This window comes from Tamandua tetradactyla, chromosome 17, assembly GCF_023851605.1.
Source record: "Tamandua tetradactyla isolate mTamTet1 chromosome 17, mTamTet1.pri, whole genome shotgun sequence".
Taxonomy (NCBI): Eukaryota; Metazoa; Chordata; class Mammalia; order Pilosa; family Myrmecophagidae; genus Tamandua; species Tamandua tetradactyla.
The window spans coordinates 63,986,373-64,010,128 of NC_135343.1; the positions used below are offsets into that span (position 1 = coordinate 63,986,373).

At 38.9% G+C, this 23,756-nt stretch overlaps 1 pseudogene across 1 annotated transcript in view; it reads right to left on the reverse strand.

The window, feature by feature from the left end:
• Nucleotides 1–6,402: 6,402 nt before the first annotated feature.
• LOC143661187 (immunoglobulin kappa variable 4-1 pseudogene) overlaps nucleotides 6,403–23,756 on the reverse strand; it is a 75,750-nt pseudogene continuing 58,396 nt past the window's right edge. Inside the window, exon 2 of the transcript XR_013164430.1 lies at nucleotides 6,403–6,818. The product of XR_013164430.1 is annotated as an immunoglobulin kappa variable 4-1 pseudogene (transcript). The remainder of the gene's footprint in view (nucleotides 6,819–23,756) is intronic.

Genomic DNA, 23,756 nt, shown 5'->3' on the forward strand with positions numbered 1-23,756 from the left:
TAAGTCAAAACAGCTGTCCTTTTCTGCACTCAAGTCTGGCTACCTAATTGTGCTTCTTCATTATCACCCAAAGAACTTCCACATATCATTCAAAACAACTGGCCTGGGAAGCAGGGTGATTTGATGCTGATTAACAAACCCAGGTGGGAATGCATTCAGATGCTCTTGGCTTAATTATCAGCTGTCCCAGTGGCCAGCACCATTTGGGAGGCTTCATTACTGGCTGGTGTGCATTGGTGCTGCCTTGCACTCCTGCCCTCGGTGTATTTTGGGGTTACTTAGGTACCATCCCCAAGGTGTGGATCCATTAAAAAGCCAATATTCTGTAGAGAAGCAGAATACAGCTCCCTGGACACTGAAAATTTGGCTATCTCCCTCTGTACGGCAAGAGGGAGCTCCCAGAAATGGAGCAAAGGATGGGTGAGACCATTGCAAATTTAGTATAAATTAATTGGACTTAGTTCTGAAAAAATATAGAGGATGCAAAGGAGGAGTAGATCCTAGATCCATTGGCCTTAGACCACCCAGAGCAAGTCCTCCTGGCCCTGCCTTTGGCTATGTCTGACACATAACCCCAATGCCTGCAGATGGCAATGAGACTGGGGACTATGTTGACTGTCCTGTCTGAGCTGTGTCTCCCAGAATTTCTCCAGGGGTTTCACATCATCCCTGGGTCAGGGTAATTTTGCACTTGCCAGAGCCCTTATAGAGGGGAATATTCCTGCCGGGGGAACAGGGCACCACTTGGACAAATGTCCACTAAGAACTGAGACCCTTATATTGCTGCTGTCTGCAGTGTGGTCACTTGCCTCCCCTACTTCATGGGTTTAAAGGGTCCAATCCTTGATGCTCAGTGGTCAAGGATCTCATGCGAAAATGCTAGTGACCTGAGGACCTTGTGTGGGCTCTGCTGAAGACCCATAAAGGAGTTTCAACCCTACTGAAGAAAGGTGAGACACCAAGGCTGTGGGGCTGGTCTTGGTTGAGCACCGCATCCTGTCAGCATGGTAAGGGCTGCTCTCAAGTGCATGGGGTCTGGGAGCCTTGCACAGCAGTTCAGCCACTCAGAGGGTGACACCTGTGGGCCCTACCCTCTTTGAGCTTCAGCAGGACACCCTGGAGAGACAGAAGCAGAATTGGAGACAGGACAGAGGGACCAGAAATGGTTTTTTTAATGACCTACAAGGTTAAACAAAACGTGGATAGGAAGAAATTAAATGTGTAAGCAGAAATATTACCAGACTAGAAATTCAAATGCTTCTCAAGGGATTAGTTCAGGAGAAATGTGAAACAGCAGCTGGCTGGCAACCTGCATTTGGGTCTTTTCACCCAAAGAACACTCACATACCATTCAAAACATACTAAGAGAGCTGTCTTTTTCAGTAACCCCAATGAATTCAAAAGACAATATGCTATCTTCAGAGTTGGAAGAAAATATCTACATGTCTAGAATTCTAAATGTAAAACTATCCCTCAAGAATAAAGGCTATCTCAGGAGATTTCTTGACTACCAATGAAAGCATCATTACCATCAGCAACTTTCCAAGGAATTTCCAAAGGATCTTTATGCTGATAGAATATCTCTACTGTGGCACGTTCAGGAACAAAGATAAGCGGAAAGTAATAAATATGGGTAATAAAAATGCACATTAATTACATAAACAGCAACACTGATATTTAGTGAAAGTTGAAGTAAAAGTAATGTACTTAAAATAACTGTCAAAATTTGAGAAATAAACAGAATTTCAGTAAAATTCTGAATATCTAATCTAAGGATATTGCTTTAGCCATAAGGACAGTTGAAGATTGTATTCAATTGTTAAATACTGCCAGAATGCAGTATACCAGAAATGGAATAGCTCTTAAAAAGGCAATTCATTAATTTGTAAATTTACATTCTAAAGGTATAAAAATGTACAAACAAAGGCATCCAGAGAAAGATATCTTGACTCAAGAATGGCTGATGGGTCCAGCACACCTCTGTCAGGTGTGGCTGGAATCTGCTGATCCTTTAGCACCTCATTTCAAATGGCCTCCCTGGAGGCATTTTCTTTCTCCATCTAGAAATATCTGTGTCTCCTGTTGACTCTGACAACTCTCTCACCTGCATCAGCTCTGAAGCTTTTTCAAAAATGGTTCTCTCTTTAAGCACTCCAGTAAGAAGCCCTGCCTGTAATGGGTGGAGACACCTCCTCAAGGAAACCACCTGTTCACAAGGCCCCACCCACAGTGGCTGGGTCACATCTCCATGGACACAACTTAGTCTAAAGACCCCACCAAACCATATTGAATCAGGATTAAAGAGTCACTTTTCTGTGGTTCACATCAGTTTCAAACCACTGCAAAGATTTTAATTGATTTTAGTCACTAATATTGTTATGTGTGATTGAATTTATTCAATAACCATTAAAAGAATTAAAACACATTATACATAATGCCCTAAAAAAGAAGGCATCATTTCTTCTTCAACTAAAATGTGAAGTTCATCACATTTTGAGTCACACATAACTAGAATCTTAGTCATTAAAAGGGAACACATTAAGGAATTGTAAAGCTAAAGAAAGGTTGGAAGTAAAAGAATGAAAAATTATATGTAAAAATTTATTTATTTACATATAATTATGATATAATTATAATTTATTTTTATTTATATAAATAATATACACACAATTGTATATACAAATATAAATTATTTACATAAACTCTATATTCATAAAATTACAGCATTAACTAAAAAAATAGGATGGTTATAATAATATCAAAAATGCATATGATTTAAAACAAAAATCATTACTGGGGACAACGCTTTACTTCATGGTGATAGATGTTTCAATTCACCATGAAAATGTAGCAACATTAGTTTACCCATCTAATAACCAAACTTTAATAGGCAGAGAGCAAAACATGAACAATTGTAGAGAGAAAAGGCATAAATACAGAATGGTAAAGGTCGTTTAACTGATCCCCAATTTCAGCTTTGAAAAACAACCAGTAAAATTTAATAAAAATCAGAAAATCTGAAAAACAGCAGAAAAGTTATGAAAATATGAACAGATTTACACATTCATTTCATGGCACACATGGAACCACATAAAAAAATGATCAAATGGCAGACCACAGTGGCTCAGTAGGCAGAGTTCTCGCCTACTGTATGAGGGACCTGGGTTTGATTCCCAGTGCCTGTCCATGCTAAAAAAATAAAAATAAAAAAATATTTGGGCAGAGACAGCAAACAAGCATGAACACATTTCAAAACACTGAAGACTCTCAAAATGTTTTCGCTGACTTGCAGGCTATTGAGCTTGAGATCCATAATAAAACATGGTTTAAAGATATCCATATATTTTACAAATAGTAATTTCATGTCTATGTTCCACTTCTGAAAAGCACAAGTAAGCTCCTACCAGACAGAATGTTCCACAGATAAAATAAACTCACTACCACACTCAAAATATTTGAAGCACTGGGTCTCAAACAAAGCCTAGTAAATCCTGGAAGAGACTCAAGTGTTTGGTAAAGGGAAGTTTAATATAAAGAATTGTTAAACTATGACAGAGAAGCAACTTTGAGATGTGAGAGAACATCACATGGCATCTGAGCAGAGGATATATCCCTAAGAGAAACATAGGGAAGTGAGGGACCCTCCCCAAGACTGGCTTTTAGACCTTCTTGGAGAAGGTGTCCTTTCAATCCTCTAAATGGCAGGGAAGGTCTCTGGATTGCACAGGCCAGAGGTGGTCTGCAGTCTCTGGGCAACAGGAAGGAATCCTCCAGGCATGGGTGGCACTCAGGAGAACCACAGGTAGGGGCAGAGTGCAGGTGTGCAGAGGGAGTGGAGACACAGGTGCAGGTAACAGACCTGGAGTCCATAGTGGTCTCATCAAAAGGACACTCAAGGCCATGGAATGTATGGTGTGTGAAGAAAATAGTTTAAAAAAAGAGTTGATTTGATAAATTTTGGTGGATTCACACAGTGAACTTCTATTCAGCAATGGAAGTGAATAAATTGTAGATGCATACAACAGAATAAAAGTTCTATAAATATTGAATGAAAAATGCTAGCAACAAAATAATGTGCATAGGATGATTCCATTTGTATAAAATTCCATAACGAGCCAAACTATATAGTTTTGTGATGTGTATGTGGAATTTCAAAATGTGAGTCAAGGAAGGGATTATTATGAGATTCAGAAAAATCACAAAAGAAGGGTTGTGGTTGGTAAGGGGGGAGTGAATTTCATTAGGATGTGGTGCAGGAATGTGTCAGGGCATTGTGAGATCTTGGTGCAACTAGGTTGTTGTTAATCAGGTGTGTAGATGCATGTGTTTTATGGAATTTTCCTTGAGATATTTTAAAATTAAACTTTAAATATTTAATATATATTTAGAATACATAGAATTTCACACATATTGACACATATGAAAAATAATATTCTAAAATGGCACTGGTTTGACAGAGAATTTGGTCAGTTAACATTTGCTGTATAAATTAAAAAATAAAAGCAAACAATCTAGGAAAGGTTTAATTCTATCAATAATCATGTTAGTTGATAAAACAGTTATACTTTGTTCTAATTTATTTATATCGTCAATTCAAACTTCTCTTCTGAGTTCTAAATTCAACATTCTGTGTGTCTCTATGGCACTTCTACTTCAGTATCTCTGGAACCTATCTCATGATCTTTACACCTCCACACAAGCCAACCCCACCCAAAACCACCCTAGAGAAGGAGCAGCACACATCCTGTTGTCTAAGCCAGAATCAGTGGAGTCATCCTCGACAACACTCTTTACCTCAGCACTCACATCCACCTCCTGTCAATCTTACAACCACATATTCCCCATCACATCCACTTCTTCCTAACTCCACTGCCATGGCTTTAGACCAAGCCACCAACATCTCTCTCCTGGATTCATGAAATAGCTTCCTAACTGGTTTTCTAACATATATTCTTGACATTCTTTTTAAAAAATAAGTTCACTTCACTAAAACCAGAGTGATCTTTTTGAAAGGAAAATTTGGTCATGCCATCTGGCTGCTTAAAAACCTCCTTTAAGTGTGACACTTTATTTAAATTTGCCTATGGTTAAACTAACTAAAGTATCCATTCTTTGTGGTTCTAAGTATATTGTTTGTTTTTGTAAATAAAAAATGAAATTAAAAACTAAAAATAAATAATAAAAAACCCTATGTAACCTGGGGTGCAATTGTAGCTCAATGGTAGAATTCTCACTTACTGTGTGGAAGGCCCAGATTTGATACCCAGCCCATGCACTTTCCAATACAAACAAAAAAGCTAACAAAAAAATCAACAAATCATGCTGCAATAAAGGGATACTCATGTGGAAAAAGAATGCAATGTGACCCTGACTTAAAGGATACAAAAACACATGGATGCACGCATGCACACACAGACACATTTCCACTGCACTAAGCAAAACACACAGACACACACAGACAGAGAAGGTACTTCCTTATTGACCCCAAACATGCATATTTTACATCAAATTTTGCATTTCCTGACTTTCTTTCATCAATATCAGCTACCCCTTCAAACTTAAACCTTGAGAGACAGGCTTATTTTCTTAATTGCTTATTGTCATTATTATAAAGCAAATACCCAGAAGTATATTTGACATATAATAGACTCTCAATTAGAATTTATTTAATAAATTAAAAGTGAAAAAAGAAATCAATGAAGAAAAGCCTTAACTATAACAAATTCACTCAGAAATATAACACTAAAATAGAATAATCAATTGTTTAATGCAATGATGTAAAACATTCTAGCTTTAATGAAAGCGTAAATATGTTAGAGTGAAATACATACCCAGGGAAAAGAAAACTTGGTGAGAACCTAGTGCTGTCACATATGAAAACAATGTCTCATTGTTGACAAAGACTGTTTCCCATCTCTTGACCAAAATGCCAGCCTCACTCCTTCATGCCCCTTTCACACCGACTCCCTCAACCTCACCACCTTCACACCAGGAAGAGCAGAGAAGAACAACTTGAACTGCAGGGAATACACAGAAAACATGGCACATTCAGACCCTAACTATTCTAAATACTAATGTACTGGGAATTCTCCCTTATATTTCCCCCTCAGGAGACTCCTAACATGGCAGCTTCTTTTCTCCTTCCTCCTGTTTCTCTGCCCTTACAGACTCCAGGCAGCCTCAGTACCTCCAAGGAAAGATTTTCCAAACCAAGTGGTTAGAACTACAGAATTGCCTTTCAAGGAATGAGTAAAGGAAAGAGAAAGAGTGAAGGAAAAGGGCAGTTAGAAAGGAGGTAGAGTATAACTGCTTCAGTAACAAGGACAAGGAAGGTTTGAAGGAAAGACAGAGTTCATTGACAGAAAAAGTAGGACAGGAAGACTAACTACTAGACAGAAAGTTTCAATATGAAGAGGCAGGAGGAGGGGGAGCAGCTGCTGCTGCAGGACTCAGTGCCCAACAGCTGGGAGAGGAGGTTTGTGTTCGAGGCTGAAGCACTGTGGGAGGAGAGCTGTAAGTTTGCTGGCAGTAATAAGTGGCCACGTCTTCAGCCTGAGCTCCGCTGATTCTGAGAGAGAAATCTGTCCCAGACCCACTGCCACTGAATCGTTCAGGGACCCCAGATGCCCGTGTGGACGCATAGTAGATGAGAAGTTTGGGAGACTGTCCTGGTTTCTGCTGGTACCAGTTTAAGCGGTCCTTCTTGCTGGAGCTACCCAAAATAGTCTGGCTGGTCTTGCAGCTCATGGTGACCATCTCCCCTGGAGTCACAGCCACAGAGGCTGGAGACTGGGTCATCACAATGTCCCCACTGGCACCTGCAGACAGAAAAGAACAAGATCATACAATAAATCATAAATATATAAAATATATACCCAAATGTAGGTTTCCTCATTAATCATATATAATCAGATCTGTTTGAGATGGAATAGTCTGTACACTCTTCATGGGAAAACCATCTCTCCAGCTTTATAAAGACATTGCTCTCCTGAAGCTCTCACCTGAGACCCAGAGACCCAGGAAGATGAGGAGTTGGGACTGTGACAGCATCTTGCTCAAAATCTGGTGCACTCAGGCTCTGTCTCCAGGGAATCCCCATTAATAGAGTCTGTGCAGCAGTCGAGTCCCCAGGAGTCTATGCAAATCAGCACAGGGTATAAATGGAAACGTGTTGTGCAGAGAGCTGTAAAGACAGATAATGGAAAAAAAGTGTTGCAAAAATAACATTATCACAGGAAATGTAATTGGAGTCCTGCAAACGTCCCAGAAATCAACTGAACAGTATAATTTTCAAGAAACTTTAGTGAAATTATGAAATTTAAAATATTTTATTATCTCCTTAATGCTTCAGACTACTTGCAATCACCCTGTATTACTTAAATTAATTTTGTAATAGAATATATGTGTCAGTCAGTGCAAAGTATCTGAAATTAATTGAACTTTTTAAATATGGTGTCATGAACTATGTGGAATATATTCATATCGTGGGGTAGAATGAAGATGTAGTGCACAAATTATGCATTTATCTCAGCTTATATTGAATTTTAAATATGTATTCAACGTTCCACTTTGACATCTCAAAGTCACCTCAATATGTCCAAAACCAGACCTCTGATACTGCTCTCAACCCAAATAATGTCTCTGAAAATGAGTCACCAGATACTTACAAGTTACCCTTGGCACTGCCCATTAGGTCCACAAGTTTCTCAAATCATAAGAGGTTCACAGCCTAAGGGGCAACCACCCCCCTTAGTGGTAATAGGTAAAATAGGTCCAGCTCCCAAAGGCTCCGAATAGGTTCTTTATTTACTCATACCAAAAAAAAAATTGCAGAATTATACAATAACAATATGAACATTTATAGGCCTAGGACATTTGATTATGAATAAATGAAACAGGACCCCTGACCTCTTAATCTTTCATTTATCTGGGAGAGACAGACAATAAAGACAGGACATTTCTGCAGCCTCTCCTTTCCTGTTTCTCTGACAGCTCTCCCTTGCAGCAAAGTTGTTAATACAGGACAAGTGGGGCAAGGTGCATCCAGGTCCATTTCATGGACAGAGTCAGAGGAAGAGATAAAGAATTGGGACAGTTTAGCAATGTTAACAATTTCCACTTTTACTGCAAAGCAACCACCCTTCTGCCCCCAAGAAGTTTCCCTTAATGCGGAGCGTCCTTCAGCATGCATTGTTTCAGCTCTAATTAACAATACACTTATTTTTCCATAGATTGTCTCCTTATGAACCCATTATATTAGGTTGGGGTGCCATTTCCAGGTATTCTGGAATGGAGTGGCATAGACCCAAATCACCAGGAAGACATTCCTACTAAGTCAAAGGTCCCCCGTATTCTTGGTCCCCCACATGCATTGGTTTTGAAGGTGCCAGTACTTTCTTTACGTTTGCCCTCATCCCCCATGGTTTATTTTTTCTGCTTTTCCATGAAGTTAATATACATATACTCTTTTTTATTAACTTTTTATGGTATAGTGTAACATATATATGCATAAATTAAAAAGTGATAATTTTCAAATCACTCTTCAACAAGTAGTTACAAGACAGATCCCATAAGTTTTAATACAATCCTCTCAGATTACTCCTTCTAGCTGCTCCAGAAAATAGGAAGCTAAAAGACTTAAATATTTTTTATCATTACATCCACTTTTTCCCCTGCTTTTTTTGTGAAGAAAAAATACACATACAAAGAAGCAATAAATTTCAAAGCACAACACCACAATTAGTTGTAGAACATATTTCAGAGTTTGACATGGGTTACAATTCCACAATTTTAGGCTTTCACTTCTAGCTGTGCTAAGATACTGGAGACTAAAAAACATATCAATTTAAGGACTCAGCATTCATATTCATTTGTTCAATCCAATCTTCACTGTATAACTCCACCATCACCTTTGATCTTTCCATTCCTCTCTTTACAGGTATTTGGATTATGGACATTCTAAATTTTTCATACTGGAAAGGTCTATCACTAATATGGGCTAGGAAGATGGAGCTATCTGATGTTCTGTAAAGGCTGGGCCCTCTAGGTTTCAGGACTTATCTGGACCAGGGACCCATCTGGAGGTTGAAGTTTCTGGAAAGTTACTCTAGTGCATGGAACACTTGTAGAATCTTATCTATTGCCCTGGGTGTTCTTTTGGATTGGCTGGAAAGGTCCTGGATGGTGTTTGGCAGGTTATGATAGGTAGCAAGGTCTAACTGAAGCTTGCGTAAGAGCAACCTCCAGAGTAACCTCTCAACAGTTTTTAAACTCTCTCTGTTTAAAGACAGACCTGGATGTCTTGTCCCATGTAGGGGAGGTCAGTGATTTCACTTATAGAATTGGGCTTAGAGAGACCGAGGCCCCTTCTTACTCTCCAGATGTAGCTCTTAGGCATGACTGTAGGTAGTCTAAGCTTCTCCACCACCTACATAAGCTTCACAAGAGTAAGCCTCAGGATCAAGAGAGAATGGCTAATCGATTTGAGTGTCCCTAATGTTTGATACAGTATCACAGGATTCCCTGATGGTAAGGTTCAATAGTTTCATTCTATTTCTTTCTACCTTCCTCAAGGGATTTTACCAATACTTTTGGATTATCTGTTTAGTATACGCTAGGATGTATACAGGCTTTACAATAATCTGCACAGGATTAAAGGACTGCTTTCTGATTCTGTGCTCCCTGTGTTTCAATTGTTGAAATGAGATATACAGGTAGATTGAGTTAAATTATGTGCGACAGAAAATTTCAGTTCCAAACCAAATAAATATTTTTTTTCCTTTGATCTCAAAGAGAATGCATGGTTCTAAAATATAGACCCTGTCTTCCTTACTCCTGTGTTCTGAATTATTTTAACCCCAACCTGATTGGCTTCATTCTTATCTCTAAATATCAAATTATATATATGTATATATATATGTATAACCTCAAACTCCAGAAATAATATCAACACTCTGGACATAATGCAGATGCTCCAAAGCTTACAGTCTTATAAACCTTTTCTAAAGGTGACCATACCATTGCTGTTCTTTTGTTTCTATCTTATTTTGCCTCACCAAATGTCTCACGTGTTCATTTACACTATTGAATGCTTCACGACTTTGTTCCTTATTGTAGCAGCACAGCCATCACTCAGAAATATACACCATCATTTGTCAATCTAATTCTCAGTCACTGCATCCTTCAGCCACCTACATTCACCAGACCTCATGTAGAGCCCAAAGTCCACAGTCAACCAACATTCTCTTTAGATAATTTCATTGTTCCCATGAGAAAGAAAACTAATAAACATACCCTTGCCAAGTAAGAAATCTAAACCTCCTCTTAACTCTTCTCCCTCACCTCATTGTTTACATCTGCTGTTGCTGTGGTAGTGCTGATGGTTTCCTTTAGAACTTCACAGCATGCAATAACAGGTTTCCCCCTCTACCCCAGATTTAAACACACTTATACAAGAATCAAATCTTTGAAGTAATTCTTGCAAGAGCTAATTCATATTTCTAGTGTGAATCAGTGTGACATGTAGGTCTATACAACCTGTTTCAATCTTGTTCATCTTCAATATGGTAATATTACTTATAGACCCACTAGAGAATCACCTTTGCTCCTATCTATTCTTACATTGGAGTTCAACCCCATTACCTAATGGTTCACCCATCTCTAACTTCTACATACCTCTCAGTCCCCTATGTTCTGTATTATAAGCCTCTCATTATACCTATTCGCTGGTCATAAATGTGGAATCATACAGTATGTATTTTACTGTGTTAGCTAATTTCACTCAGCATTATGTACTCAAAGCTCATGCATCTTTTCATGTGCTTCAGAATGTCACTTTTTCTTACTGCAGCATGATGCTTTTTGACAGTGAAATTCTCCAAACACAACCTAGCACCAAAGATATAATTTGAGTCAATTGTTATTTGGTAAATAATAGAGTAGGGTAATATACTATATAGAATTCTACAATGGTATTAAAATTTCTGTGCTGCTGATATATACATACCTCTCTTAGCTCTTCAATCCAACACTAATTTATATTCTGTTTGGAGGGGTTGTTCGGATAAAAGAAATTCATTTACTTAGGAAGATTAGCAGAGAGAGCCTGAGCTTATCAATAAGTGCTTGTTCTGAATGGAGAGGTCAGAGAGTGTGATGCCTGAAAGATTCAAAATATGAGAGGCATCCAAGGAGTGGAAGATTCTCTGAAGCTGAATCTGGAATGGAGGGGGCAATGACAAGGACTAAGGGCAGCTTCTTAGAGCTGAGCTAGCAAAGAAAGAGGGACATCAAGTTTATAATTGCAATGAACAGATTATGCAGTGACAACTATCTGGGATTGGAAGGGGGCACCAAATTCTGGAAAGAACATAGCCCGACAGACACTTAATTTTTGCCTTGCAAAAACCCAAGAGAATAACTGACCACCTATGTAAGGACTTAGGATCTACAGAACTCTGAGCTAATATGTTGCTGCCCAGTAATTGATTATGAAGCAATAGAAAACAGATATAGATAAAAATGGACCACACATTAAAAGATGGAACCTAAATCCAGATACAAGAAATATTCTTTGCACTACATTTATGGTGAAGATGAGATGTTTAACATTTGGCTCCTTATGTGAGATGATATGATTTCTGTGCTCTTTCTCCCACAACAATTTCCTAAATGTATTCATGGCCACGTGGTCATGGGGATAAAATGATTTTTGCCCCAATAGTTTTGCTTTACCAAAGTTTTGTCAACTTCACAAAAAGATTGAGGACTTTAACTTAGTTAACAATAGTCAACTGTAAAGCAGATATTTCACCACCAACAGAATGAATCTCCAAACCTTTTCAAGGTGTCAAAAAATTGCATGAGAAAAAATAAATAATCATACAAATAAATTGATTTTCTATTTGAAACATGAGGTTACTGATATAAAAATGGCATTATTTAATTATCTTCAAAATTATTCTTCTACTAATGGAACAAACCAAAAAAGCTATCATTTTGTTTTTCCACTCAGGAAAACAGAGAATCGTAATGAGCAAAATTAATTTATAAGAACCTTTATCTATGTAAATGAAAGCTCACAATTCATAGTGGTACATAAATTCACCTTCATTAGCTACACATGGTAAATTGTTTTGGGGACTAGTGCTCTTAAAATCAATACTTATACTGAATTGGATACTTATGTTGTTTAACAGATTCATGCATTATTGCTTTCATGAGATCAATATCATGCACACAGTGAATATCAGCCAACTTTTTTGATGTCACACATCTATTATTCTGTACCGGTTGAGAAAATAATCAGAAGTTAGTAGTTTGTGAAGGATGCACTTTCAATTTTGTTTATCTTACTGCTGCCAAAAATGATTTCTTGGGAAAGAGGAAACTATTACAAACTAAAAAATAAAGAGTCACTGATTTCTTGAACAAAGAATGACTTGTGCACTCACCATGCACAAGATGAGAAAACCACCTTAGCAAGAGTCTTTCCACTATTCCCTATTTCTTCTATGGCAGCAGTGCTCTGTCTCTATAACCCTCAAATATTGACCACAGACTAATTTGTAATTTCCAGCATTTTCTACTAACCCAGTGTTCTGGACTTAATTGTATGCTACAAAAACATATGTTCAAGTCCTAAAGCCAAATCCCCTGAATGCAATCAGATGTGGAAATAAGATTCCTGAAGATGTTGAATAAGGTAAGGTCAAAAAAGGACTATGGAGAGCCTTTACCTAATATGATTGGTAGCCTCCTAAGAAGAGGAAATTTAACTCAGATGGAAAGACAGAAGAAAGTCACCATGTGACATGGAAGTCAGAAAATATCATAGATTCCTGGGAAGCCAATGGCAGAAAAGAAAACAGAGCCATGCAAAATATTCTCACCTACAAGTTTAAGGGGAAACATGGCCTTGCTTATGTATTAGCCAAGGTTCTCTAGAGAAACAGAACCAACAGAAGATACTTCTAAATATGAGATTTATAAAAGTATATCCCAACTATATAGATGTTAGAGTCCAAAATCTGCAGGCAGGGTGTCAGCTGACAGCTCCATTGAAGGTCCTCAGAGATTCTCCAGGAAAGGATGGCTGTTTGAAGTGGAACGGGAGTTTCTCTCCTTCAAAAGTTTTCAGTGATTAAAATAAGCATCGCTCATTGCAGAAGACACTCTTCTCAGCCAACTGCAGACATGGATGCAACTAACTTGCTCATGATTTAAATCCATATAACATCCTCAGAAACAGATAGGCCAGTCCTTGCTTAACCAGACAACTGAGCATCATCACCTGGCCAAGTTGACATATGAATCACTGTATAAAATGACAAAACTGTCCTCTATTATTTGCAAAGATGTACAGTGGGACTCTCGAGCCTTTCTTCAACAAATATTCTTCAAATAAGTAACTGGCAATTTCTAACATTAACAACGCAGCCACTGAGTGCACCTGGCCACTTTGTGCACCGAGGAGTGCACAGCACAGAGCAAAGCACAACTGGGTAGGGTGCCAAGAGGTTGCAGGGACAGATGCACCAACCAGGAGGATCCAGCTGCCCCACAGTGGAAAGGGAAAGGGCCAGGGGTGGAAGAAGGTTCTCACAGGTCTCTCTCAGACTGAACTGCAGCTTTGATAGACTGATCTCCTAACCACACTGGGATTCATGAACTAATTGTATCAGAGGCTGAGAGGAAAACATTAACAAATAAAATATCTTAAAATCTCACATGGTTTTTTAAAGGCAGGGATTAGTGACACTTTAAGAAAACATTTTAAAAACTGAGACAGATGCTCAGCTGGACAGCACTCTTAATAAACTGATATAAACAGCACTTTTCAGAATGGCATGAAGAAAAAAGTTAACTTTGGTAAGAATGAATTCATCCACAAAGTGTAAATGACAGAAGGACACACCATCTGTAAGAACTGTCACTGTTCCCCAGATGAGGTGTGTATCAAAATCAGGTGGGAACCTTTGAAAATATGACTCTTTAGCTACCATACAAAGAGTCACAAATTCCAAGAATTGGGATTTGTGAATCTGCATTTTAGCAAAATCTAAGGACTTGGTTTTTGTAGCCTGTCTCACCAGTCAGTGGCTGGGTATTTACAAGCCAACTCTACAACACACAAGCAGTTCCCAGCAACATTGGGGATTGCAATAAAATTCATTGCATTGGGTTTATATGAGGATTAAAAAGGTACCCAAAAACATATCATAGGTATTAATAATCATCATAGTTATCCTAATAAAAAGTATTGACAAACTGATGAATGACTAAAACATGACTTTTAGATGTAGAAATTAAAAATCCATGGCTGAGGGAGGCAGGGCCAAGATGGCGGCTTAGTAAGGTACGTGCGTCTTATTTCCTCCTCCAGAGCAACTACTAGGTGAACAGAAACAGTTCAGAACAGCTCCCAGGGCCACGGCAGGGAATGGACACACAGCGTAACCCAGTCTGGACTGGCTAGTCTGACTGCGAGAATCGGCTGCGGTGAGATCCCCGAATGGCATGTGACTCCCTGAGCAGTGGCTGCTGTGGCGGCCGGAGATCCTCCCTCCCTCCTTCCTGAGCGGGCTGAGAGTCTCGGAGAGACAAGTTTCCCAAGATGCGGCGTCTGGCGCCCCTCTTTTGCGGGCGGCTTCCTGGACCGACTATGAGTCTCGGGTCAGAGGGCTACCCAAGCCGTGGTGGCCCTCCCCGACGGGTGGCTTCCTGGTCCAGAGGTAAATTCCCCAGGCCGCAGCGGCCTGCGACCATCGCCCCACAACCGTGGGCAGCTTCCTGATCTGGTGACGAATTCCCCGGATCCACTGCGGCCGGCGACCGACACCCCTCCAGGGAGAGGAGGGAATTTCTGACAGTGGCAGCGACTGCGTCCAGCCAAACACCAATAGGGGAATTAATAAAGGAACCACAGTGTCCCCTCAAGCCGTGGCGGCTGACGCCCCCACCACACGCGGCTCCCTGAACCAACTGAGAGAATTGGATCAGAAATCCCCAGGCTGCGGAGAAGGGTGACCGGGGGGATCCCTTCCAAACACGTGAGACAAACGTGTGCCACGAGTGCCACCTAATGAGCAGGATAAGAAAAACAGAACCCAGAGATTTCACAGAAAAATCTTACAACATTGTTGGGTCCGACACCCAGGGAAATCGGACTAAATGCCCAGACGCCAGCAGCAGAAGATAACGGTCCACGCTCAGAAGATTTAGAATATGGCCCAGTCAAAGGAACAAACCAATAGTTCAAATGAGATAGAAGAGCTGAGACAACAAATGCTGAATATATGAACAGAAATGGAAAACCTCTTCAAAAATGAAATCGATAAATTGAGGGAGGACATGAAGAAGACAGGGGCTGAACAAAAAGAAGAAATAGAAAAACTGAAAAAACAAATCGCAGAATTTATGGAAGTGAAGGATAAAGTAGAAAAGATGGAAAAAACAATGGATACCTGCAATGATAGATTTAAAGAGACAGAAGATAGAATTAGTGATTTGGAGGATGGAACATCTGAATTCCAAAAAGAAAGAGAAAATATCAGGAAAAGAAAGGAAAAATTTGAACAGGGTATCAGGGAACTCAAGGACAATATGAACCACACAAATATACGTGTTGTGGGTGTCCCAGAAGGAGAAGAGAAGGGGAAAGGAGGAGAAAAACTAATGGAATAAATTATCACTGAAAATTTCCCAACTCTTATGAAAGACCTAAAATTACAGATCCAAGAAGTGCAGCGCACCCCAAAGAGATTAGACCCAAATAGGCGTTCTCCAAGACACTTACTAGTTAGAATGTCAGAGGACAAAGAGAAAGAGAGGATCTTGAAAGCAGCAAGAGAAAAACAATCCATCACATACAAGGGAAACCCAATAAGACTATGTGTAAATTTCTCAGCAGAAACCATGAAACCTAGAAGACAGTGGGATGATATATTTAAATTACTAAAAGAGAAAACCTGCCAACCAAGACTCCTATATCCAGCAAAATTATCCTTCAAAAATGAGGGAGAAATTAAAACATTCTCAGACAAAAAGTCACTGAGAGAATTTGTGACCAAGAGACCAGCTTTGCAAGAAATACTAAAGGGAGCACTAGAGTCAGATATGAAAAGACAGAAGAGAGAGGTATGGAGAAGAGTGTAGAAAGAAGGAAAATCAGATATGATATATATAATACTAAAGGCAAAATGTTAGAGGAAAATATTATCCAAACAGTAATAACACTAAACGTTAGTGGGCTGAATTCCCCAATCAAAAGACATAGATTGGCACGATGGATTAAAAAAAGAGGATCCTTCTATATGCTGTCTACAGGAAACACATCTTAGAACCAAAGATAAACATAGGTTGAAAGTGAAAGGTTGGGAAAAGATATTTCATGCAAATAACAACCAGAAAAGAGCAGGAGTGGCTATACTAATATCCAACAAATTAGACTTCAAATGTAAAACAGTTAAAAGAGACAAAGAAGGACACTATCTACTAATAAAACGAACAATTAAACAAGAAGACATAACAATCATAAATATTTATGCACCGAACCAGAATGCCCCAAAATACGTGAGGAATACACTGCAAACACTGAAAAGGGAAATAGACACATATACCATAATAGTTGGAGATTTCAATTCACCACTCTCATCAATGGACAGAACATCTAGGCAGAGGATCAATAAAGAAATAGAGAATCTGAATATTACTATAAATGAGCTTGACTTAACAGACATCTATAGGACATTACATCCCACAACAGCAGGATACACCGTTTTCTCAAGTGCTCATGGATCATTCTCAAAGATAGACCATATGCTGGGTCACAAACCAAGTCTTAACAAATTTAAAAAGATTGAAATCATACACAACACTTTCTCGGATCATAAAGGAATGAAGTTGGAAATCAATAATAGGTGGAGTGAGAGAAAATTCACAAATACATGGAGGCCCAACAACACACTCTTAAAAAACGAGTGGGTCAAAGAAGAAATTGCAAGAGAAATTACTAAATACCTCGAGGTGAATGAAAATGAAAACACAACATATCAAAATTTATGGGATGCAACAAAGGCAGTGCTAAGAGGGAAATTTATTGCCCTAAATGCCTTTATCAGAAAAGAAGAAAAGGCAAAATTCAGCAATTAACTGTCCACTTGGAAGAACTGGAGAAAGAACAGCAAACTAATTCCAAAGCAAGCAAAAGGAAAGAAATAACAAAGATTAGAGCAGAAATAAATGAAATTGAAAACATGAAAACAATAGAGAAAATCAATAAGACCAGAAGTTGGTTCTATGAGAAAATCAATAAGATTGATGGGCCCTTATCAAGATTGACAAAAAGAAGAAGAGAGAGGATGCAAATAAATAAGATCAGAAATGGAAGAGGAGACATAACTACTGACCTCACAGAAATAAAGGAGGTAATAACAGGATACTCTGAACAACTTTACGCAAATAAATACAACAATTTAGATGAAATGGACGGGTTCCTGGAAAGACATGAACAACCAACTTTGACTCAAGAAGACATAGATGACCTCAACAAACCAATCACAAGTAAAGAAATTGAATTAGTCATTCAAAAGCTTCCTAAAAAGAAAAGTCCAGGACCAGACGGCTTCACATGTGAATTCTATCAAACATTCCAGAAAGAATTAGTACCAACTCTCCTCAAGCTCTTCAAAAAAATCGAAGCAGAGGGAAAACTACCTAATTCATTCTATGAAGCTGACATCACCCTCATACCAAAACCAGGCAAAGATATTACAAAAAAAGAAAACTACAGGCCAATCTCTCTAATGAATATAGATGCAAAAATCCTCAATAAAATTCTAGCAAATCGTATCCAACAACACATTAAAAGAATTATAGATCATGACCAAGTAGGATGCATCCCAGGTATGCAAGGATGGTTCAACATAAGAAAATCAATTAATGTAATACACCATATCAACAAATCAAACCATAAAAATCACATGATCATCTCAATTGATGCAGAGAAGGCATTTGACAAGATTCAACATCCTTTCCTGTTGAAAACACTTCGAAAGATAGGAATACAAGGGAAATTCCTTAAAATGGTATAGGGAATATATGAAAAACCCACAGCTAATATCATCCTCAATGGGGAAAAATGGAAAACTTTCCCCCTAAGATCAGGAACAAGACAAGGATGTCCACTATCACCACTATTATTCAACATTGTGTTAGTGGTTCTAGCCAGAGCAATTAGACAAGAAAAAGAAATACAAGGCATCAAAATTGGAAAGGAAGAAGTAAAACTATCACTGTTTGCAGATGATATGATACTGTACGTAGAAAACCCGGAAAAATCCACAGCAAAATTACTAGAGCTAATAAATGAGTACAGCAAAGCAGTAGGTTAAAAGATCAACATTCAAAAATCTGTAGCATTTCTATACACTAGCAATGAACAAGCGGAGGGGGAAATCAAGAAACGAATCCCATTTACATTTGCAACTAAAAAAAAAAAATACCTAGGAATAAATTTAACTAAAGAGACAAAAAACCTATATAAAGAAAACTACAGAAAACTGCTAAAAGAAATCACAGAAGACCTAAATAGATGGAAGGGCATACCGTGTTCATGGATTGGAAGACTAAATATAGTTAAGATGTCAATCCTACCTAAATTGATTTACAGATTCAATGCAATCCCAATCAAAATCCAAACAACTTATTTTTCAGAAATAGAAAAACCAATAAGCAAATTTATCTGGAAGGGCAGGGTGCCCCAAATTGCTAAAAACCTCTATAGGAAAAAAAAACGAAGCTGGAGGTCTTGCACTGCCTGACTTTAAGGCATATTATGAAGTCACAGCGGTCAAAACAGCATGGTATTGGCATAAAGATAGATATATCGACCAATGGAATCGAATAGAGTGCTCAGATATAGACCCTCTCATCTATGGACATTTGATCTTTGATAAGGCAGTCAAGCCAACTCACCTGGGACAGAACAGTCTCTTCAATAAATGGTGCCTAGAGAACTGGATATCCATATGCAAAAGAATGAAAGAAGACCCATATCTCACACCCTACACAAAAGTTAACTCAAAATGGATCAAAGATCTAAACATTAGGTCTAAGACCATAAAACAGTTAGAGGAAAATGTTGGGAGATATCTTACGAATCTTACAATTGGATGTAGATTTATGGACCTTAAACTTAAAGCAAGAGCACTGAAGAAGGAAATAAATAGATGTTAACTCCTCAAAATTAAACACTTTTGTGCATCAAGGAACTTCATCAAGAAAGTAGAAAGACAGCCTACACAATGGGAGACAATATTTGGAAACAACATATCAGATAAAGGTCTAGTATCCAGAATTTATAAAGAGATTGTCCAACTCAACAACAAAAAGACAGCCAACCCAATTACAAAATGGGAAAAAGACTTGAATAGACACCTCTCAGAAGAGGAAATACAAATGGCCAAAAGGCACATGAAGAGATGCTCAATGTCCCTGGCCATTAGAGAAATGCAAATCAAAATCACAATGAGATATCATTTCACACCCACCAGAATGGCCATTATCAACAAAACAGAAAATGACAAGTGCTGGAGAGGATGCGGAGAAAGAGGCACACTTATCCACTGTTGGTGGGAATGTCAAATGGTGCAACCACTGTGGAAGGCAGTTTGGCGGTTCCTCAAAAAGCTGAATATAGAATTGCCATACGACCCAGCAATACCACTGCTGGGAATCTACTCAAAGGAATTAAGGGCAAAAACTCAAACGGACATTTGCACACCAATGTTTATAGCAGCGTTATTTACAATTGCAAAGAGATGGAAACAGCCAAAATGTCCATCAACAGACGAGTGGCTAAACAAACTGTGGTATATACATACGATGGAATATTATGCAGCTTTAAGACTGGATAAACTTATGAAGCATGTAATAGTATGGATGGACCTAGAGAACATTATGCTGAGTGAGTCTAGCCAAAAACTAAAAGACAAATACTGTATGGTCCCAATGATGTGAATCGACATTCGAGAATAAACTTGGAATATGTCATTGTAACAGAGTCCAGCAGGAGTTAGAAACAGGGTAAGATAATGGGTAATTGAAGCTGATGAGATACAGATTGTGCAACAGGACTAGATACAAAAACTCAAAACTGGACATCACAATAATACCTAATTGTAAAGTAATCATGTTAAAAACACTGAATGAAGCTGCGTCCGAGCTATAGGTTTTTGTTTTGTTTTGTTTTGTTTTATTTTTACTATTATTACTTTTATTTTTTTCTCTATATTAACATTCTATATCTTTTTCGGTTGTGTTGCTAGTTCTTCTAAACCAATGCAAATGTACTAAGAAACGATGATCATGCATCTATGTGATGATGTTAAGAATTACTGATTGCATATGTAGATTGGTATGATTTCTAAATGTTGGGTTAATTTCTTTTTTTCTGTTAATTAATAAAAAGAAAAATCCATGGCTGAATTCACTGTGAGGAGGGGTAAATGGAAAAGCATGATGGTGCTGTGTGTTCAAGACAGTATTGCGACAGCAATGTTAGCTAGAAACAAGAGCACTCTGAGGTTGGAGGATGTAGTTATATTTTGATAAAAATTGAAGATGTATTAGACTGAGAAGAAAGAGGCACTTGTGCTGCATCGAAATGCTGTTTCATGAAGGTCCCCTGGAGGGGTTTTCCTTCTTCATCTCCAAAGGTCTCTGGCTGTGTGGGTTCTATAGGTTTTTCCAAAGTGGTTCCCTCTTAAAGGGCTCCAGTAAGCAACCCAACTTGGATAGGTGGGGGCACATCACCATAGGAATAAAATAAAACAAAACTCCCATCAAAAAATATTGAATGAGTATTAAAGGACATGGATTTTCTGGGATCCATGACAGACTCAAACTGGCACACCTGCATTTTACCTTCTCATAAATGACTCCAATGAAGGATTAAGACCCACCTTGAATGGAGTGGGTCACATCTCAAATGAAATATCTTGACCAAAAGGTCCAACCACAATTGGTATATCCCCACAAGAATGGATTAAAAGAACATGACATTTTAAGGGTTCATAAAAGCTCTAAAACATTACAGTGGCTACGTAGGTTTAGAGAATTAGTGAAAGGTCATTAGAAGAAGTGTGGATGAGAGAAATGACATTTCATCTTTTGGTTTTGCTTTCTTTTCTTTTTAGAAAATGACAGAACAGAGCAAAGAAACTGAGGCAGGAGTACAAAGAATTACAAAGAAAATGATGAGCAGAAAGGCCTGGGGGGAAAGAGGGTCCAGTAGGGAGGGAGGACAGGAGGCAATCCAGAGCCCATGGTGGAAATTTGAAACTGAAGTGGCCGGGATTATATCTTGAAAACCTTTGATAGGGAGAAAATGGCAGGGAATGGTGGAAGAAAAGGAGATTCAGAAAGAACTAAAATAAGAAAATGTAACATTGATTCATCTCAAACAAGTCAGGGCTGCATGGGTTTTGCTTGCTTCAGTCACGTGCAGCCATCTCTATAGAACGTACTGACAATGGTCCTGACAATGTAAGGACTTTGAAAATATCATGAAGTACTTGGATGCTGAGATGGGGAATTACCCTTGATTATCTGAGTGCCCCTGTGAAACCATAACAGCCCTTAAAGGGAAACAACTTGTCAGGAATGTGGTCACAGAAACATGTGACAACAGAAGCAGGGTATGGGAGATGAAGTATTGATTACTATGAAGATCATTGAAGGGGGGGCACTGGCCAGGGTATTAGGAGGTCTCTACAAGCTGGAAAGGTCAAGAAACAGATTCTTCCTTGAAGCTTCCACAAGGAGACACTGCCACACCAAGATTTTAGCTGAGTGAGATCCATTTTACTCTAATGTTTTGCAGAGCTGTAAATGAGACATTTCTAATGTTTGTGAGAGTTGTTACAAGAGCAATAGGAAATCAAAGAGAGGTACTTACTGCGTTATCCCACAGCTGCCATGACAAGAAGGGATTAAAGAGATCAGACCCCCTAAATATCCCCTTGATCCTAAAAAACCTCCTTGAAAAAAAATCAAGAGGCAATCTCCCAGGAAGATAGAGGAGTAGGTATTTCTAGGGCTGTGTGTAGGAGGAACATCTATTTCATAAGAGACTCACTGATAAACCACACAGAGGAGGAGGTTGTATTCAACAGTGAATTGTAATGGAGGGAAAGTAATTCTACTACTGACAGAAGTAATCTGCCCCTCTTCAGCCTGGAGTGTGTTGATGCTGAGAGAGAAATCAGTTTTGATGAACTGCCAAGAGTCTAAGGAGGCCAGAAGCCCTGTGGATGCTAAGGTGCTTAGCAGTTAGGGAACTGTCCTGGATTCTGCTGTGTGTCAGTCTGAAAGTATTATGGACCCCAGAAAAGCCATGTTTTAATCCTGACCCAATCTTGTGGGAGCAGCCAGTTCTATTAATCCTGATTCTATATTGCAGGTTGGAATCGTTTCATTAGGTTATCACTGCATAGATGTGGCAAATGTAGGTGTCACCTGTTGATTAGATGGAGATGTGACTCCTCCCATTTCAGTTGGGTCTTGATTATTTTACTGGAGTCCTTTAATAGAGGAAACATTTTGGAGGGAGTCAGAAATGGCCAAAGCCTATGAGCCAACAACCCAAGACTAACAGAGATGCTGACACTTGGAGAACAGACAAATGGATATTTGGAGATGCTTGAAGGCTAGCAGATGTCACCATGAGATGTTAAGCAAACCAGAACCTAGGGAGAGCAAAGGAAATCCAAGAGATGAAAGCCATCCCAGGAGAAACAAATTCATTAGCAACCACAAGGACAGAGTCTAAAAGCAATGCAGCCCAGGAACCAGGGACCAGCAGATATCAGCCATGTGACTACCCAGCTGACAGAGATGTTTCTGACTGATCAGCCTTCCTTGAACTAAGGTATCTTTCCATGGAAGCTTTAATTTGGTCATTTTTATAGGTTTAGAACTGTAGAATTGTAACTTCTTAAATTCCACTTTTTAAAATCTACTCCAGGTCTGGTGTATCTCATTCTGGAAGCTTGCAAACTAAGACATGCTGGTAACAGGCTGGTCCCTGTGGTTGTAACTGGAAAAATACTATGGCTGTACTTGCAGGATATGGTGACCCTCAGACCTGGTGAGTCAGCCAGGGAGACTGGAGACTAAGTCTTCACAGATTCCTCTCGGACTCCTGCAATCAGAATGGACAATTCACGCAGATGCATTGATTATGCCAACAAATAAAAAACAGCTTGTCCACACTTTGTTCTTTGTGGTTATGCATATCTCAGAGGAGGGCAATTAGATTTTGCTTAACAGAGATAGGAGGGAATACTTTCAGTTGCTCATGGTTTAGTTATCAGCTATCTCATGTGGCTAGCACCATTGGAAAGGCTCCATTACTGACTGGTGTGCATTGGTGCTCATTGCACTGCTGCCCTTAGTGTATTTTGGGGTTGCTTAGGTTACCGTCCCCAAGCTCTGGATGCATTAAAAGGGAAAGGATCTGCAGACAGGTAGGGGACAGCTGCCTGGACACTGATTAATTTGTCTACCTCCCTCTTTAGGGCAAGAGAGGTGCTCTCAGAAAGGGAGCAAAGAACTGGGTGAGAACAGTGAAATTTTAGAATAAATTAATGGGCTATTGTTCAGAAAAGATATAGAGGACACACAGTATGGGCAGTTTCCAGATCTATTTGTCTTTAGCCACCCAGGGCAAGTACTCATGCACCTGCCTTTGGCTG